The sequence below is a fragment of the Phyllostomus hastatus genome, unplaced genomic scaffold, assembly GCF_019186645.2.
Source record: "Phyllostomus hastatus isolate PE091 unplaced genomic scaffold, TTU_PhHast_1.1 phas_contig_34, whole genome shotgun sequence".
NCBI lineage: Eukaryota > Metazoa > Chordata > Mammalia > Chiroptera > Phyllostomidae > Phyllostomus > Phyllostomus hastatus.
Window position 1 is genome coordinate 40,710,252 of NW_025333857.1, and position 16,993 is coordinate 40,727,244.

Below are 16,993 nucleotides of genomic sequence, written 5' to 3' on the forward strand. Positions count from 1 at the left end.
TTGAATACACACAAAACTATTTCTGATGCCATCCACCTTTTTTTCCTTTTATTTCAAAGTAATTTTAGATATTCAAAAGAGTTGCAAAGATAGCAGAGAGATTCCATATGCCCTTCACCCAACTTCCCCCAAGATTAACACCTTATTTGACCTAGTTCATTTATCAAAATGAAGACACTAACATTGGTGCAATACTATTAACTAAGTGAGAGACTTTATTTTTCTTTTAGTGTATTCTTTTTCTGTTTCATTATCCAACCCTGGATATCACATTATATTTAATCAACTCGTTTTCTGACTTTCCTCCCATATATGAGTTTCTAAGTCTTTCTGGTCTTCTTTAACCTTAAAAGTTTCAAAGAGTAGTAGTCAGGGGGTTTTCTGGCTGTTTTTTATCATGACTACACTGAAGTAATGGATCTTGGGGAAGCCTACCAGAGATACCCTTCTCATCATATCAGGGCTACATGATATCAATGGATTTACTGCTGGAGAAGTTAACCCTGATTTTTTGGATAAGGCCCTTGGGCACATTTCTCCAATCTAAATTACCATATTTTCCCTCCCACGTGCTATTCTTTAGAAGTGAGTCACTAAGGACAGGTATTCTCAAGGGCAGAAGAATTAAGCTTCAACTCCTGCAGCCATAATAAAAAAGCTTGTGAGTATATACTAAAATCACCACAAAAATATTTGAGGGGAAGATACTTCGAGACTACACAAATACTGCCTTTAAGATTCTTCTCATACATGCTCGCTTCGGCAGCACATATACTAAAATTGGAATGATACAGAGAAGATTAGCATGGCCCCTGTGCAAGGATGACACGCAAATTCCTGAAGCATTCCATATTTTTTTAAAGGACACATGGACGAAAGCTAGGGGGAGGGTGGTAATGGGAGGGAAGTGGGGAGGGTTGGGTGGGTGGGCTGGAATGGGAGTAAAAGGGAGAAAACTGTACTTGAACAATGATTAAAATAAAATTAAAAAAAAAGATTCTTCTGATACTTTAAAATTTTTCTGTGGATCTTGCCTGCAGTAATTATTACTGTGATATTTTAATGGTGATTTCCTATTTTCTTAATTCTCTCTACATTTGTAAATTAAAACTCTTCTATAAGGAAGACTTGTCTCCTTATAGGAGACAAACTCTTCTGTTTAGTCATGTATGTATGTATGTATGTATGTATATATTCAAATATTATTTATACCATTGTGGGCTCATGAATATTTATTTTTCTTTATGTTATAAACCAATAATATAATTTATTTTCTCACTCAAATTGTTTCAGCTTTAATTATTGGCAGCTGTTTCAGATTAACAAATGTACTTTTATGTCCTTTTGACATGACACACCCCATCCTTTTTATTTTTAAAGATGATACTTTAGATTCATTTTTCCTATTCCAGCCCTGGAATCAGAAATTATGGTTTCACTGGTTCCTTTTGTTAAAGAAGGGTATTTAGAAACAAACACCGAGGCACTGGGTGTACTTATTGTGAATGAGGATCACTGCTTATAACTCCTTTCAGTGGACGGAGCTAGAAATAGATTACGTGCACTAACCCACATGTATATAAATATCTATATTTATTGCTGTACCTGTCTCTGTGTGTGTAAAACATGAGTTCACACTAATATCTCAGACGCTCATCTGGCACCATAGGTTTCAGTCTAACATTTCCAACCTGCTTATTTGTACCTTCTTTCTCCCACTGAAAGTGACTGGGCTTCTATAATCTACAATATGTTGACTTATTTATTGATGAACTTAGAGTAAAGGTATAGTAGTTTCAGAATTACTAAATCATACTCCTGTAAGAAACAAATTTATAAATGAGAATTTAGTATTTGTGTACAGATATTTTTTATTTAGGTTTAGAAAATCTAGCCCTGGCTGGCATAGTTCAGTGGATTGAGCATGGGCTGCGAACCAAAGTGTCGCAGTTTCGATTCCCAGTCAGGGTACATGCCTGGGTTGCAGGCCATGACCCCCAGCAACCGCACATTGATGTTTCTCTCTCTCTCTTTCCCTCCCTTCCCTCTCTAAAAAAATAAATAAATAAAATCTTTAAAAAAAAGAAAATCTAACATTACAGTTTTTCAAAATTATTTAGCTTCTTTCTTCCCAATACCCTTCAATGAGCTCATTGTGCTAGGCAGCTATTGTAGAACACTGTGGTTTGTGGCCAAGTCATAGATCTACTATCACATGACCACATGAAAGAGTTACATTGCCCAAAAGCTGCCTTGCAACCCATTTGTAGTACCCCCCGTCCCCATCCCTCCTTCCTGTTGCTCACCTGATCTTGTTTCCATCCCCATAGTTTTGCCTTTACTAAAATGTTTTATAAATTAAATCATACAATATGCAGACTTTTGGATCTGGCTTTTTTCACTTAGCAAAATACATTTATAATTCATCCATGTTGTTGAGTGAATTAAAAGTTTATTTCTTGTAATTGCTGAGTAATATTCCATTGTGTGGATGCACCCAGTTTGTTTATCCATTCTTCTACTGAAGGACTTCTGGGTTGTTCCCAGTTTTGGGTGATCAAGAATACAAGTTTCTGTGTGAACATAAAACTATAATTCACTTGGGAGTATGACTGCTATTGTAAGTGTGTGTGTACAAGAAAATTACCAAACTCCTCCAAAGTGGTGCAGCCACTTTGCATTTCCATCAGCAATGAATAATAGCTTCTAAAATCACCATATAAAAAGACTATGCAAATATTACCTTAAAAATTATTGTTCTTCATTATCGCTAGTGTTTAGTATTGTCAGGATTTGGGGGTTTTGTTTTTGTTTTTAATGTTAGTTATTCTAAGAGTCATATTTTATTGTAGTTTTAATTTTTATTTCCCTAAAGAAATACTCAGTGAAGCTGCCTGGGAATACAGTATTCTTTTGTGGAAAATTATTAATTACTGATTTAATTTATTTAATAGATACAAGACCATTTCCTCTTAAGTGCATTTTCATAGTTGGTGTCTTTTAAGGAACTGTGTTTTTGGTTTTTTTTTTTGCTCAGCTGTAGAATTTATAGACAGAAATTTGTTCTTAGTAATCTATTATTATTCTCTTGATCTGTTAGGTCAGGAGTGAGGTCCTCTCTTTGTTTCCTGATATTAGTTGTTTGTGTCTTTTTCTTTTATTTTGGGGGCATTCTGGCTAAAGATTTGTTCATTTTAATTGTTTTTCCAGAACCAGCTTTGGGATTCATTGATTTTTCTCTATTGTTTTTTCTTTTTTCAATTTTATTTATTTTGAGGATAATGTTTATTACTTCCTTCCTTGTTGTTTTAGGTTTAATTTCTCTTTTATTTTCATAAGTTGGTAACTTAGCCTGCCAATTTTGAGATCTCTTTTGGGTTTCTAATACAAGCATTTACCACCATAAATTTGCCTTTGAGCACTGTTTTAATTGCACTGTACCAATTTTGATAAATTAAATTTCTATTTTAATTAAGCATAAAATAAATTTTTTTAATTTTCCTTACAAATTCCTACTTGACCCATAGGTAATTTAGAAGTACATTACTTAATTTCAAAATATTTTTTAGTTTTCCTCTTTCTTCTTTTATATTTAAAGTGAATTTTTGTAGATAATATAGTTATGTCTTGCTTTTTTATCTATTCTCAAAATTTGTCTTTTAAATGGTGTGTTTAGATCATTCATGTTAAAACATTATTAATATAGTTGGATTAAAATTTACACTTATGCCGTATTTTTGTTTGTTCTTTTTTTCTCTGTTTTCTCTTGGGTTTGTTGGATGTTTTTATGATTATGATTCTATTTTATTTTATCTCTTGATTTATTACTTATATCTATTTTTATCACCTTTCTAAATCTAGATGTACATTTATTTTTATGTTGCCAATGCTGACAACATTGTGCTCTAAAGTCACATTTCTGAAAAAGTCTCCTATCCTTTGCTTCTAGGTTGGGCTTACATTTTATATTTGCAGTAAGATGGCTGTCTAATATTACTCACTGGAGAATCATAAATTGTTCTATGATTACATTTACTTCTTCTCAATTAAATATATAACCCTCTGCATACTCAAGGAAAAATGCCCAAAAGGTTTTACAGTTTTATATGCCAGTAGCCACTCTAAAGCATGCTGCATTTTCTTTACATTTGAACCATGCCTTTCTCAAGCACTTTTATCCCTTGTTTACAGGGTTTCGTATTGGTGTTTGTTTCCTTTGCATGAAATGACACATATGCAGTATTTAACCATAACCTTATCTTTTCCAAGGTTCACATCTTTTCCTACTGATAGAGTCCATTCAGCTATTTTCCCTGAAGACTACTCACTTCCCATTGCAATCTGGATCATGACATTTTTGCACAGTATGCTATTCTTTCTTTCATAAGTATTTAATGCCTTTTTGTTGTTGTTGTTCTCTGCCTTTATCACATTTTGAATTTATTTCACTGATTCATTATTCAAGAGTCCTTGGTTCTTCTGCTTAAATTTGGGTTGATTTCTTTCTAGGCCTCTGGTGGCACCCTTTCCTGCTCTCCTCATAGGGGAGAACTGTCTCTTAGATGGTGTAACTTTCTCCTTCTAGGATTACCATACTTACTTCCTTTTCGTACCTTCATAGGAAAGTGTGCTTTGGGAGGAGTAAGGGTAACATTTTTACTCTACATGTGTTAACTGCCTTTATTCTGATCTCAAAACAAAACAGAAAACAAAAAACAAACAAAAAAACCCTAATAATTTGAATAAAGACAGGCACAAATTAAAATGAATTTGTAATTTTTCATTACAAAATAAAAGGCAGTGCTCCAGTTTTATCACTGAGGATTTTGATCCTTTGGTTCTTGATTCTCTGAGGTGATCAATTTTTGCTGTCTGGATGTTTATATGGTTGTTATGATCTCCTGAACCCAAAAGTCACACTGCAGCACTTGGGTATGGGTGTTATTATTGCACGCACTCCGCTTGGCACTCCGGCCTTTCTTCCCAAGGCATCATTCTGACCTTGTATCTCTTGAACTGACCTTAAACATATTTCCCTTTCTCTCACATTTTAGGGTTATTTGTCTTTTTGCTCTACATTTTAGGGAAATTTATTTACTTTACAGTATTGACATTTTATTTTAGCAACCATATTTTTCAGTTTTGAGATCTGTTATTACCCAGTTGTTCCAGGTTTGTCCCAGATATGAACTCCTTGATTTGGGAGTTCATATCTTCTCAGTTTTCCTGAGTATAGTAATGAGAGCAGTGTTCATTTTCAGTTATTATTTTTGTTGATTTGCTTGTTTAAGTTCATTTCTGTGTTTGAAGCCAGGGATAAGTTTTCTATTTGTTTAAGGTCTGTTCTTATCAGAAGTTAACCTTTCTACTTGTTTATGATCTGTATTTTTCTTGTTTTAGCCTGTTCTCAAATATTTAATTAAAATTGATTATCCAGTCATGCATAAGAATAATGCAATAGGAGGATTGGCTGGGGGTCCTGGGTTATTGAGAGAAACTTTGTATCTGCCTGGGTTACTTTTAAGAAAAGCAAAGTCGGTAATAAGCTCTGCAAGTGGTAGAAAACAAAGGATACTGTTCCGGGGCACAATCATCCACACTGGCTTCCCCAAAATCATCCAAGACAATTTGTTCAACTCATTTGGGATGAAAATAGTCGAGGTTCATTTGGACTGAGATTGAAATGCCTGGCTTTCAGCCCTTTGTAATTGAATATGGGGCTGCTTATTGTTCTTTATAGACTTCTGATTAATTATTCCCTATGATTTTAGGTCCATCTTTCACTCATGCCTCATTGTACTTGCAAATTTGAGCCAGGAGCTTTGTCAAAGTTCTACTAGGAAAAATCAGCTGCTTTACTTTCAGAGACCTTTGCCTGTATATTCAAGACCCTGGTTTCCACTTCTTAGTTTCATCAGTTGGAAATTCCATCCTTTTTGCATATTCTAGAAATTCGATGGTATTTCTTGTCCTATATTAGGCCCTGTATTGACATTTTGTGACGTAGAAGGGATTAATGCAGTGACTCAGTCTGCTATTCTAAATAATTTGATTATACAACAAGTATAAATAGTCTCCAAAAAAATGTTAGGAGAAAGTACTGATAACTGTAAAGTTGGTGTGATAGAAACACAAACAAACGACAACACGGACTGGGAGTTCAGGAGACGTGTGACTGGATTGCACCTGTGCAGGAGAAACCACTCCTTTGCACGTCACAGTTCCTATTTCTTCACAGGTGACAGCATTTGCCTCTATACTGTGTATGATAGTACATGACTCTTATCCTTTTCCATCGAGACCACTAAGATGAAAAGGAAAGAACATGAGCTTTGTGTTAGGTAGACTTTAGTTCACATCCTGACTCAGCCACTGTTAGTTTTAGGACATTGGGAATCGTCTACAACCTAGGGTTTCTCAAGTTCTCAGTGATGTTTATCTCTCACATTTGCTAAGGGGAAAAATACGTACAATATTTGCTAACACATAAGAAACTATGAAGTGAATATAAACATAGATATCATTTGGGTGTAAAATAAAAGTTTACTAGAATACGGTGGAGATAAATATTTTCTGCTTGCCTTGGATTCATGCTCTACACTTTGATGCCCAGCTCAGAATTCTAGGAGGGCTGAACAAAGAATTTTGTGGGCACTCTAAATTTGAGATTAGAGAACAAGAGATAGAACCATAAGGAATTTGTGGGGAGAGGTTTCTTTCCTGCCCCCTCACTGCATGCCAAATGCTTTCCTCTACAAGTAAAGTCTCAGTCCTGAGCCCTCCTCTGCTTTTCTGTATTTATCTGGTCTTTATTAATTCTATTTCCCCCTTTGACCTTTTGAATATAAAGAGGTAGTAACAGCTTCCTGTGATGCTAGTCTCGAGTGCCTCACCATCCCTTGTTTTTCCTCTAAGCCTCCCCACACCTCTGTAACTAGAGCCTGATTAGAGTCTCTTCATTTGAGTTACCTGGGTGAATTGCTTTTTTCTGGATTGTGATTGATACAACATCTGGTAAAAGCAAGGTTCCAGCACTTTTTCAGAGAGAAGAATGATGGAAAGAAAGACTAGGAAAGTGTCTTTTTCTTTTTCTGGGTAAAGGCATGATCCCTGTGACATTTTCAAAGATCAAGAGTTTTGGGGGGCACCCCACATTCCATCTCTCATTTTCACTCTAATCGTTTAATCAGGTTTATGTAATGAAGATTTTCCCTAGCATCCATGTCTGTAATCATCCTTCTTTGTAATCAGGCTGATAGCAGAATTACCATGGGGTAGGTTCAGGTGGGATGGTGTTACTTCTTTGAAAATCTACCTCAGCCCTCCCCTGACACAAAGATTTGGCATTTGCTCAACCTATGCAAGTCCTTAGGAAACACCCCTATCTACCCAGCCTGGGGTGGCTCAGTAGATTGAGCACTGGCCTGGGAACCAAAGGGTCTCCAGTCCAATTCCCAGTCAGGGGACATACCCTGGTTACAGGCCAGGTCCCTAGTAGGGGGCATGTGATAGGCAATCACGCATTGATGTTTCTCTCTTTTTCCCTCCCTTCCCCACTCTCTAAAAACAAATAAATAAAATGTTAAAAAAAAAGAAAATATCACTACCCTATTTTCATCTTTAAACTGATTGCCAAGTCTAAGCTCCTCCTGTGTATAAATTTTTGAGTTGTCCTTACCATTATGTTGTCTCTGACTTGCTCAAGGTTACGTGATGAAAATTTTAGCTGTACCATCATCAGCAGGACCCTGGATCAAGTCATGTATCTGCTCGTATCATTAGTTCTATAAACACCAAAACTCCAATGTTAATAAAGCAGACTTAGTCATTGTACAAAGAGAATCAATCAGAAGGAAACTTGTCTGTTTACAAACTGAAGATACAGCATGAAAACACAAATCCATAAACATTAATTAAATCTTAGTGAAGTTACTGTTATTTGATGAACTCATTTGGCAGGGCAGAAGAAGCTGCTTGTTAAATATTATCACCCCCAATCTCCTAAGAAGGAGTAGAGGCTTCCAGAAAAAGAACTGAAGTGTTCTTTGAATGCAAAAGAGAGGTATCTTACCAAACTAGGTGGAGAGGTTATTCAAGGCTGAAAATATATGTAGGGGAAAAACTTGAGATTAACTTTTAAGATGAAGAGTCAATTCATTTGAAATGGAAGAACAAAACAGCAATAACTTTTATTTAATAGTACATTGCAAAGAAACACAAGGAGTGACCCTGAACATGGGTGTATTATATGTTAAGTTTGTAAAGAAAAACTTTTGAAGAATATGAAAAACTTCCAAGTAACATAGTAAACAGTTTTTTAAGCAGGGATGGTTATAATCCTGAATTCTATAGTATTTGAAAATGTAGCGACATAGCTTTAACTGTAGTCAAAGGAAGACTACTACCCCTGCTTTTGATTCTCTTTCCCTCTGTAGTTTATCCATAATTCTAAGAACTTCTGTTAAAAAATTCAAGATGTTTAAGAAGTTAAGTTTTGACCCATGGGAAATTGCTCTTAAGAAATACTATAATGAAGATAAATTGATAAATCTTAAAATATAAAATAATATTTTTCAAATGCCATATTTTTATGTTTTACTTATAGATTTGTGTATGTAGTTATCTTTAATATTTCAGGGAAATGTTATGGATTATAAAGGTGAAATGTATATTATAAAAACTAACCCTTTAATCACCTCCCAAATTTTATGTACATTGATATCACAGTATATTTTCTTAAATTTTTTTAAAAAGAAATAATTACAGGAAAAATAAAGTTCATCAATATTACTCCCAATCCTGTTCAACTTTCTCTCTTCACAAAGGTGATAGGCATCAAAGGTGACAGGAATTTGATGTCTTCCCTTTCCTGTTTATGCTTCGTTTGCTGTTTCATCACTTACTTACTTTTTGTATATTTACATATGAAAGTAAATAATGAACAAAAATGTTTTATTTTTAGAAAGATATTTTCTGCAAGTTTTTATACATCATTTATGAGAACTATTGTTGTTGATTCATACAAACTTTTTCAGGTATTTTAACTGCTGTATAGTAGGATATCATATGATTACATCATATATTACTTATTCATTCTTCTACTGTTCTATGTGCAACTTTGTGCATACAGCATTGTCCACAGGTGAAATAATCTCTTTTAAGTATTTACTTAGATGGGAAATTACTGGGCCATGTTATGCCATTTTCAGTTGCGCTAGAAACTGCCAGGTTGCCTCACAAAGTGGCCATACTAATGAACATGCTCCCTATCAGAATATGAGAATTCCAGAGTTACCACATTCTCTCTAAACCTTGACTGACATTGTAAAGCTATATTGTTGCCAAGCTAACTGGTGTGAAAGACAATCCAGTGATTGTATGATTCCTTGATGTCTAGTGAAGTTGAGTATATTGTCACATGTGTCTTTCCCATGTGCTTTTTCATCTATAAATTGCCATTTCCTCTATGTCCCTTTCTAATTTATTTATAAACTTTTCCTACATTCTCTGAATAGTTGTTTACCCATCCTCTATATTACAAAGGTCTTGCTATAATCTTTTAGTATTAACTCTGGTTCTTTATGCCCTACAGAAGTTTTCATTTTTCTCACTGAAACATTGATCAATTTTACCTTCAAGGTTAAGTGCTTATGTGTATTGCTTAAGAAATTATTTCCTATCTTTTGGTTGTGAAGATATTTTCCAAATATAGTGCCCAGTAATTTTATTATTCCAATGTATACCTTTATTTCACCAGGAATCAATTTTCATGTGTGAAGTAGCATAGAAGTCTGATTTTTTTCCCCTATCCATATAGAAAGCAACATATTCTAATTCCAGCTATGGAATAGCACCTTCTTCCTGTCTTTGAAATGTTGCTTCCATCAGCTAAGAATTTTCAAATATGCATGGGTCTCTGGAGATTCTTGTTTTTTTCTTATTGATCTAAATCAGCGGTAAATGACACTGTTATTTTTATATCATCTTAATAGTGTCGCTTTATTATAAGTTTTAAAATCAGAGTTTTTAAAAAGGGGCTATTTGGGGGCTTACACACTTACATATGAGTTTAGCCATTAACTTTTCAACTTTGACAAAACAACCTTGTTGGGATTTGAATTTTATTAGAATTTATAGATTAGTTTGGGGTCTTCCCATAGCTTACATGTTTTAAATATCTCCACATAAAATACCAAAGAAATTCAGGAAAATAGTAGATATTAACCAACCCATAGATATACTGTGATTAAATTATGAAGTTAAAATCATTTTAGCTGTAATATGTTGAAGAAAAAGGGAAGACTGAAATGGTTTTTGTAAATAGTGTATTTTTTGCAGTTATTTTACCAATCTGGCTAAATCAGACATGTGATCTCCAATGTTTTCATCATTCCAGATCTACCAGTGAGCTGTTAACAGAGAGTCAGAATAATTGTATAATCAGCATTTGGATGAAAATAATGATCAAGCAATGTATTCTTATTGAACACCTACTTTATTCTCAGCACTCAGCCCAAATGTACAATAAATACATAGAGAGTTAGTTTCAGAATTGCTAGCCTATACCGCTATGAAAAACTAATTTACTACATAGATTAAATACATTGTTACAGTTCTTTTTTTGTTTTGGGCTAAGGATATAAAGTCAGAGCACTGTACTTAAAAATTATTTGAGTTTTTCTTCTTTGGTGTGTTTGAATTATTCATAAGAAATACAGCTAAGTTTATTTTTTTGTTGGTGTTTCATTTTATATTTTCTTTACCTTCATTCTTATTGATTTAAGATTTTGCTTCTTTGTTTGTTTTGCCTTGAGTATGTAAACTCATAACATGACTTCAAAACTTAATACACTACCAACAGTTATACACAAGAAACGTTACCCCGTATTGCTTCAACCTTGTTCTTACCATTGCCTTCTACCAGTCACATTAGTTTCTGCTTCCATCTGCTTCTTATTGTGAAAATAAGTAGATATGTTTATTTCTAACACAAAAGGAACCACATTACATATCTCTTTTGCTCTTAACTTTGTCACTTTCTAATATATCCAGAAAATTGCTTTATTATTTTTTATTCCTTAATATTACTCCCTTTTGTAGATAAAGCTAAGTTTATTTAGATAATCTCCAACGTTAGGAGTTTAAAATGGTCTCACTAATTTGTGATTAAGAACAACACTGCAATGAATAATCTTGCACACATGTGTTTTTGTGTTGGTGGAGAGGCATCTTCAGGTTAAGTTCATAGGAATGCACTGCTGGGTCAAAAAGTAAACATGTGTGTAGTTTCTTTAGCAACTGCCAAATTTCCCTTTAAATTACTTTTTTACCAGCAGTGTATGAAAGTGCTGATTTTCCCACAGGTGTACCTCTGGTAGATGAGAAATAGTACCTCAGTATATTTTAATCTATATTATAAAGCCTCTTTTGCATGTAAAAAAAGGCTTTCTTTATAAGGTTGTTACTTACAAGTTGAACACGTCTCACTAGTTTGAACTTACATGACCATACTTAGCTGCAAAGGAGGCTGGGAAATATAGTCTCTAGCTGGGTAGTCAAGAATTCAGCTAAATTTTGCTTGGACATGGTATCTATTATTAAATGTAAGAAAGATATGAGGGATAACAAGGGATAAAAAGCATTCTCTATAACAAGTTCACTGATTGGTAACCAGTGGTCTATTATACATTATATTTCTAAGGAATTAGTTATTTTAAAGTGATCACTTTATGAACTATGCCTATTAAAACACATTTATTCAGCAAAGCTTTTTAAAACATGTGGATAAGATATAAAAACTGCCTTATCAGGAGATGACAGCTTGGTGGTGGAAAAAAAGTAACAAATAGAAAATTCTAAGAAAACACATAAAAATTATACATACACCAGTTTTGAGAGGTTAGGGAAGGTGTCCCTGAAGGAGTAGAATTTAAGCAGAAACATTAAGAGTTGTTTTCAGGATGAGAAGTGGGAGGGCAAAGTGGGAATGGAGAATTTCTGAGAAAAGGATCTGAGTGTTCAAATGCCTGATATAGAGAAAGAGAGAAAGAGTACAGTTCAATCAGTGTTGGCTACTGAATGCAGCAAGGGGAGAGGTGAGCAGTGGCCTGGAGAGAGAAATTGGGCAGATCACCAATTACCTTCTGGGCTTTGCCAGGAAGTTTGTTTTTCATCATTTAGAGGGCAAAGGGGATCCACTAAAGGATCATAAGCATGACAGACAGGTTAGACTGGTGATTTAGAAAGACCATTTCATATAGAGGATGTGTCACAGGGGAGTGAGACTGGGCCAGAGATGCCAGAGAGAGAGGCGGCGGGGAACACAGTCAAGTTACAAAAACATGATTTCTAGCCATCTTACTATAGCTAGTGAAGATCCTTAGGTTAACTCCAAATAAAATGGTTGAAATCAGAAGTCTTCTAAACCAGAATAAGGAGCATAATGTGGGGAAGGGGAGTGAGATGGTTTACTGTTACGCCTTTATAGACACACAAAATGTTATGTTATCGTCCTAATTTTATGAAGGGTATACCAACAAAATGGAGAAAGAAAATGTATTCTTATTCAAATATAAGGTAATTAAAACTATTATTCGGATCACCAAAACACTCAAAATAGCAGATTACAATAGAAAAGGAAAATTTCAGAATCTGATATAAAAAAGACAACCATCTCAATGCAGCATGCATTTAAATCAACCCATCTGTCAAATGGTGTGAATTTTTAATTAAGGTCAAACGTGTATTCTCAAGAAAAGTGGAGAATTTCAGCAATTAACTAGTTATTTGAGGTAACTAGCTTCTTTTCTTGAAAACCTGTAGTTAATCATGATAAAAACACTGAGTTTATTCCTTGCCTTAACTGATAATTCCCTCACTTTCTTCTTTCATTTAGCATTTGCCAAGATAGCCTCAAAGTCCGTCATAAAGCTCAAAAGTTAATAACATCAAAGACTTTTCTTAGAAATTCACTGCTGCTGTTTTTACAAGCATAGCCCATTTATTGGTTCTTCTTAAGGAAAAAAGAGGGGAGCTTACTGCCCTCAGAAGCTGACTGATGCTTGTAGTGTCTCCAAGGGCCATTTGGCCAAAAAAAATTGTCCAAATGTTCTTCATTCTGAGCATTGTGGATAATTAATCACTTCTATTTTCCAAATTGTCAGCCCTCCCTAGCCCCTTTACCCTTTAATCTGCTGCAATGTGACAGAAATGGCTGGTATATGTCAACTTGTATCACTTAGTGGAATTGCTCCTGAAACACATATGAAAGGGAGAATCATTACTCTACACAGTGTTAGAAAACTGTTTTCTTTCTTTTGTTATCCAAAGCTTAATCTTTATAAAAATCAATAAAAGTAGTAATTGTTTGTATAAATGAGTCCACAGTTTTTCCATTAATGAAGTAACTGAGGTTCAGTCTGCAGTGTGCCGATAAAGTTAGGAGCCAGGAATTCTTGTCAGGTGTTCTGCAAAGTCAAAATGATACATTGACATGCTTAACATCTCATTTTATGGATTACATATTAGTTGAGTTGCAACTTTAAAACTGCACCTCTAATTCTAAAAGTTATAATGTTAGACCAGTTTTATGCAGAGCATTTTGACGGTGTCAGATATCGTTGTCCTTCATGCTTTTCCATGGATCTGAGGTGTGTTAGAGTAGGATGCAGATGCTGGAATGACTTCTTGATATTCTAGAGGACAAGATAAGTGACTCCTCTGATTTTATCATTCTGGAAAATTTTATCAATAGTTTGAACACTACTCATAAATAAAGATTTTTTGGTGTTTGTACAATTTGCAAACATGTACTTTTTTCCCTAAATATTATATTTTATTGGTCAATTGATTGATAATAGGTTTCAATCAGCAACCTCTTTGACTCCCAGTAGTAATTTAGTTGCAACTAGAAACTCTTTAGTAAGCTTCCACTTAGATGTAAGATGACTTCACATACATCACATATGACTGAATCCTGTTTCAAGGTTACAGTTGGACTGGTCAATCCCTCTTAAACCTTGAACATCAAGTGTAGTATCAAAATGTGTATGTGCTGCTCTATAGGTCCCAGCCTCTTTTCAGGTAGATTGCAGCAGGGTGATTGTGCTGAAGCTAATGGATGTGGATGACAATGATCAAAGTCACTTCCAGGCCTGGATTTTAAAACAACATTCCACTTGATCTTCTAATTGTCTCTTCTCTTACAAGTTATATATGTTCTGCAAAAAATTACTGAAGAATTTAGTGGCTTAAAAAAATCTTAATTCCTGTGGGTCAGGGATCAGGAGTCTCTCAGAAGGTTATGTTCACCAGGAGCTGCAGTCATCTCAGGGCTCCACTGAAGAAGAACCTGCTTCCAAGTTCACTCATTTGCCTGTTGGCAGGACTCAGAACATCAGTGAATCTTGGCCAAAGGCATCAGCTCTTTGTTATATGGGTTCTCCATGAAGCTATCCACATCATGGCAACTTGCTTCTCCCTGAACAAAGAAAGGCTCCAAGAAAAGGGAGGTGGAGAAAAGAGCGTGACCAAGACAAAAGTTATAGTCTTTTTATAACCTAATCTCAGAAGTGACTTCCTATCAATTTTCTATATTTTATTTATTAAAAGTGAGTACTTAGATTCATCCCACACTCAAAGGAAGGGCATGAATAATTCAAGATGGGGATCATTGGACTCCATTCTACAAGCTGTCTACCAACACAGTAATCCTCAAGGCCGTGTGTCCCAGGTGGTGCAACTGCAAGATGGAAACATCCAGAAGGAAGCACTTCACTTACACCGAGAACATCAACTTTCCCATGAAGGAATTGGTTGCAGAAAGAGAATCTCTGAACTCCTCAGGGGTCCCTCCTTCAAAAGAGCACCTGAAAGTTATGTGGGTATAGATGTACCTACTGAGAAAATAGAAAACTTACTTTCATCTCTTGAATCAAATCTAAAGAGTCACTGACATTTCTTTTGTGCAAGTTTTCTTATACATAAAAGTAGAGATTATTCTTATTCAACACATTCATTGAAAGAATTAAGAGAGATAACTGAAAAACACCTAGATGACTCTCACTTACAATAGCATCAAATGAAAAAAATATACTTGGAAATAAATGTAATGAAGGAAGTAAAAAATCTGAAGATCTATACAATTAAAATTATGAAAATTGAATAAAGATATTGAAGAAGACATAAATAAATGGAAAAGTATTTCATACCTATGGATTTTTAAAATTTACTTTTAGAGAGCAGAAGGGAGAGAAAAAAGAGGGAGAAAAACATTGAGGTGTGGTTGCCTCTTGATCTGCCCCTACTGGGGACCTGGCCCACAACCCAGGCATGTGCCCTGACTGGGAATCAAACTGGTGACCCTCTGGTTAGCAGGCTGCACCCAGTCCACAGAGCCACACCAGCCAGGGCTCATGCTCATGAGTTTAAAAAATTAATATTGTTAATATGTTCATACTACCCAAAGAAATCTACAGATTTACTGCAATCTCATGATTTCAATGACATTTTTCACAGAAAGGAGAAAAACAATGCTAAATTTCACATGGAACCACAAAAGACCCCAAATAGCCAAAACAATACTGAGAAAGAAAAACAAAGCTGTAGGCATCACCTGTCCTAATTTTTCTTCTTCCTTTTTTCTTTTTTTAAGGATATATATAGAGAGGGAAACATTGATTTGTTGTTCCACTTATTTATGCATTCATTGGTTATTCCTGTATGTGTCCTGACAAGGAATTGAACCCACAACCTTGGCATACTAAGACAATGTTCTAATCAACTGAGCTAGCCAGCCAGAACTCATGTTATAATTTCAAACTATATATTACAAAGCTATAGTAATCAAAACTGGCATGAAAATAGACACATAGATCAGTGGAATAGATAGCACAGAAATATATCATGCACATATGGTCAGTTTTCAATAAAGAGTCAAGAATATACAATGGGGAAAAGATAGTCTCTTTAATAAATTGTTTTGGGAAAATGGGATACCCACATGCAAAGGAATAAAACTGAACCCTATCTTACACCGTACACAAAAATCTATTCAATATAGATTAAAGATTTGAATGTAAGAACTAAAACCATAAACTCCCAGAAGAAAACAGAGAGTAAATTCCTTAACCTTGACTGTGACAATGATTTTGGATTTGACGCCAAAGGCAAAGGTTACCAAAGTAAAAAGTGACACCACATCAAGCTAAAAAGCTTCTGCACAGCAAAGGAAATCATCAGCAAAATAAAAGGCAACCTCTGGAATGGGAGAAAATATTTGCTAACCATATACCTAATTACAGATTAATATTCAAAATATACAAGTTGCTCATACAACTTAATAGCAAAAATAATCCATTAAAAATGGACAAAGGGCATAAACAGAGAAGTGCAAATAAAAACCACAAGGAGATATCACTTCCCACCTGTTAGGATGTCTCTCTATTATCAAAAGGACAAGGAATAACAAATGCTGGGGACTTTGTGGGGAAAAGGGAACCCTTATACACTATTAGTGAGATTGTAAACTGATACAGACACTATGGAAAACAGTATGAAAATTCCTCAAGAAGTTAAAAGTAGAGATAGCATATGATCCAGCAATCCTACTTTTAGGTTTGTATTCAAAATAAACAAAATCGTCATCTTAAAGAGATATTTCTACTCCCATATTTATTGCAGCATTACTCACAATAGCCAAGGTATAGAAATAACCTAAGCATTTGTCAGTGGATAAATAAATAAGGAAAATATGATACATATGTATATATGCAATGGAATATTACTCAGCTTTTAGAAAAGAAAGAAACATATACTAAGTGAATTAAGACAGGCAGAAAAGGACAAATACTAAATGGTATCACTTATACGTGGAATCTTAAAATAAAACAAGCTCTCAGCAACAGTGAGTAGGATGATGGTTGCCAGAGGCTCAGAGGTGTGGCAAAAAGGGAGAAGCTGATAAACATGTACACATTTTCAGTTATAAGACCCA

At 34.7% G+C, this 16,993-nt stretch overlaps 1 non-coding gene across 1 annotated transcript; it reads left to right on the forward strand.

The window, feature by feature from the left end:
• The first annotated feature begins 750 nt into the window (after positions 1-750).
• LOC123820338 lies at positions 751-857 on the forward strand. Its single transcript, XR_006785955.1, has one exon. It is a non-coding gene; the product is annotated as a U6 spliceosomal RNA (small nuclear RNA).
• The last annotated feature ends 16,136 nt before the right edge of the window (positions 858-16,993 follow it).